The sequence below is a fragment of the Pinus tabuliformis genome, chromosome 6 (genome assembly GCF_031772625.1).
Source record: "Pinus tabuliformis cultivar Carrire ecotype Pingquan chromosome 6, CPIR1, whole genome shotgun sequence".
NCBI lineage: Eukaryota > Viridiplantae > Streptophyta > Pinopsida > Pinales > Pinaceae > Pinus > Pinus tabuliformis.
The window spans coordinates 1983182279-1983186336 of record NC_142292.1 but is presented as its reverse complement, the minus strand read 5'-3'; positions in this window follow the sequence as shown (position 1 = coordinate 1983186336).

Sequence of the window (4058 nt, the reverse complement as noted above, 5' to 3'; positions counted from 1 at the left end):
AATCTCCTCTTCACCTCCTTCAAAGCAAATCACCCAATAGTTCTAAACTCAAACCAACAACAATTCTTTGCATTCACAAAATTCCAGCCCCTAGATCTCATGGGAGAGAGATCCATATATAGATGTTTGGAGAGAGGATGAGTCAGCCTGAGATGTGACTAGTGTCCTCTCCCTCTTTCAGTTCTTGATTCCACTTGGAGATTTGGAACCTCTTACTCATCACCAGTCGAATTCCCTGATCCAAGTGTCATTTTGGAAGCTTCCTGGGCATTGACACATTGAGGAATGAGCCTTCCACTTGTCCAAACTCGCTCAGCGCAGGTAGCCTTTGTTGGAGTTGACATTCAATGCAGGTGGACAGTGGAGCAGTTGACATTCAGCGTAGATGCTCAGTGGAGCAGTTGACATGATCCAGAATTGGCTTGTTTTTGAGTAGTTTCAGGTGGAGAACTTGTCTGAATTGCTGTGGTTTCTTGGCCTTGTTCCTCTAGGGGTAGGAACAACATGTTTAGGGACTTTGGATCCCTTAGATTAGGGACATTTCATGCTTCATGCTGTAAGGCACAAAAATGTCTATAACAGTTGCCCCTTAAAGTATGAGGCCGTTTATCGGGTGAAATGCTTTATCAGGAGGATCTGAAGTTCATCCAATCGCTGGGAGATGACCTGTAATAAGATACAATACAATACATTATTTTTCATACTGCTTTCATGGTCTAGCTGAGGCGGGCATTCCCATGCTCAGCTTTATAAATACATTTTTCTGTACATAGAACAGACAATCGTCTGATGGTAGACTGATAATTTTTCTGATGAAATTATCATCCTTTGAGTAGGATGATTATCTTCTGCACATGTCAATGTCTTTATTTCCTGAATATATATCGCAGCCCGGATGGATGAAACTAGATCCAGGGTCTTCAAACTCGTCCGATCTTCACTCTAAGTACAAGTCTATCCATGTGAGAATTTTTTGGAGTCGAACATGGAAAGACATCACTTGATTACCAGTCAATGATGTAAACTATTAACAAGCGCGAGAGGAATCACCGATAATGATGATGACCCTCAAGGTACTGCAGTACAATTCACGTGGTGTGAATAGAGGACTTGGCGTCGAACACCATGCAAAATCTTTCGGTCGAAGGTCATTGATGCATACCTGTCGCCGGAAGTGAGAAACTTGCCATTGAGGCATGCAAGCTTCAAAGTACTGAGGGGGGTGTTCCTAGATCAACTTCTTGGATAATGAGCTGATGTCGAAAAGAAGTGATCCGTCAAAGGAGGGCCTTAATGAATCCCACATCAGTGACACGGAACAGAGCTAATGATTGTGATGAAGGTGAAAACGATCTGTGACATATGATTCAGGGTGGCGGTCATGAAAGGATGAAAGATGATGTATGGCAGTGGATGGGACACGGTTGACTCTTTCTGAACAACATCTCTTGAACATATAAAGACACTGATGCGATGGATCGGTAGCATTACCCCAAATATGGATGGTATGGCGAGACCATGGTGATGTGACCGGTGAATGAAACAACCCAACCCGATGTGGTACGGAAAAAAAGTGTCATGTTCAAGAGCGACTTGCTACCATCAAAGCTTTGAGTTTCTCCCAAATTTTCCCCAATCATTTCTGACCAGTACCTCTTTATTTTTGTCAAGCTTGAGGAGGATAACATATGCTTGTTCTATAACCTGCCCTTCGGGCAAGCCCATCGCTATGTTTTAACGAGCCTAGCGATAGGGAAACTCGTTCTCGTCTAAAGACAAGTTTGTCGCTATTTAATGTTTTTAACGAGTCTAGCGACAAAGACAACTCGGTCCTTTTCATTTTTAGAGAGTCTGAAAAGGTACGTAAAGTTAACTCCAAAGGGCCTTTTTCGTCATCTAATCCCTTAGGTCCGAAAAAGTATAAAACAATACAGAAGGGATGAATGTTCGATAGTTTTCTCGAGCCGAACTAATCAAGCGCTCGATCTTTTTGTGCAATAATCCCTCAGGTCCAAAAAGATTAAAATCTAGAGGAGGGATAGCTCTTCCGGTCGCTTTAACGAGCTGGAAGGCCAAAACTCGGCAAACTTTTCATATTTTACGAGTCAGATGAAAAGAGCTCAAAGAAGACTCGTATTTTGAGGAACGAGTGATAAACAGGGATAGCAGCAGATTCCAGGTACAGGTTGGAATTTTCCAATCACGGCAGTGTCACAAGGATGGCTAGGTGAAATCACTCTTCGCAACTGTTCCTCAAAATAGGTAAACAATCAAATGGAGGTGAATGATCGGCCAAATGAAAAGTGGAGGTGACGGTGCAAACACGACCAAGGCTTTTATGGCTGATGAATTTACGATCTCAAATGGTTATTCTCCGGTTCATTTTTTCTGGATGAGCTTGAACTCTAGGGGGAAGCTTGCTCACAATTGCATTTATTTTTTAACGAGCATGAACTCATGCTAAAAATGCTCGATCTTTGCGTTTATTTTTTAATGAGCATGAACTTTGCTAAAACTGCTCGTTTATACCAGTCATAAGATAAGAATGTCTCCTTAAAGATCTATTTTTTCACGGAGCTTAGATCTCATAAAGCTTTGCTCAAATCCTTTCATTATGCAAGCTCGGTAACGACTAATCCTACGAGTTTAAAGGGTTAGACCTACAGGTTTAAAGGGAGGACCTAAAAATTTAAAAAAATAAATAGCCGCCCTTGCTTGCACTCCTAAAGGTTTGCATGCCCCCAGGTATAAAATACAATTTCAAGGTTACCCCTCCGGCTTCTCACATCTGCTTTTCTTTGGGTGTTCACAGCTACTTGTCTCCTTGCTAGTCTAGTTTTAACGGGACTATACGAGATCACAAGAGAACAGCTACTTGTTTTCTCGCTAGCCTAACTTTAATGAATTCTTGCAAGATCGCAAGAGAACAGCTACTTGCGACAAGAGAACAGCTACTTGCGATAAGAGAAGAACACTACTCAAAGACAAAACATTTGTTTTACCAAGAAAGGCCTACCTCTTTCAGGTTATCCAAAGATTGTTCCATTAGCCGATTAGGCAGAACATTCTTCGGCGGTGTCTACCGAAGTAGACAAAGGTGAGTGACGCGTTGCATCAAACACATAACTTTGACAAAAGAATCTTGTTCCAGAACAACCCCTCTTCCTTCTTTCGGACGGGGTACGGACTAGTCATATTCTCCCGCGGAAAATCTACCTTATACCCAGGGTTTTTTCTGCCCGAAGCAGACCAGGATGCATGCCCCCTGGGTTCTAGTCCTATTTTCTGAATCACTTGCACTCATCGGGAAGAAGGACTGGGGGCGGAGACATTTCTTGATTGAATAGACCATTCAGGGTTGGTATGTGACTATTTGCGATGCGTGATCCCGGAAATGAAAGTTGGTCTACGAGCTTGACCATTCTTCCTTCGTGTGGAAAACACATTACTCTAAAGAGTGAGGAGACTATTGCTCCCATGCAATATATATAGTCTCGTCCAAGGAGTAGGTTATAATCCAAGGGTCCTTGAACGACCATCACGTTTAGTTGAACGATCTTCCCTTTCAATGTAATGGGCACATTGGGGAGGATCCCTAATGGTCGACTGGTTCCTTTATCAAAGCCCGAGAGATTTCTTATCTTAGGCAAAAGCGCTGGGGAACCCAGTGCTTTCCAAGCAATAGAGGAAAGGATACTCACAGATGCCCCTTCATCAATGATAGTGCCAGCCATTACCATTCTGTATATTTGGACTATAATTCTGAATGGTATACTGGCTGGCAACCGGGGTCTGCCTAGTTGGTTCCAATCAAAGGACACAACCAGGTTGCTTGGTGGTGGGACCGAATATACGGCCGGATATGACCCTGACGAAGTTCCTTCCTGCGATAAAGGAATGGGCGCATTGCCCTGATGCTCGTCAGAGTCTGTGTTGATGAAAAGAATCTGGATGGTGTCATCCTTATTCTCTTCAGTGAGAGTGTCATTTGAAGATGAATCTTCAGTGACGGTGTCATTTGAAGATGAAACCTTTGAAGGCAGAACCGGGTCAACTGT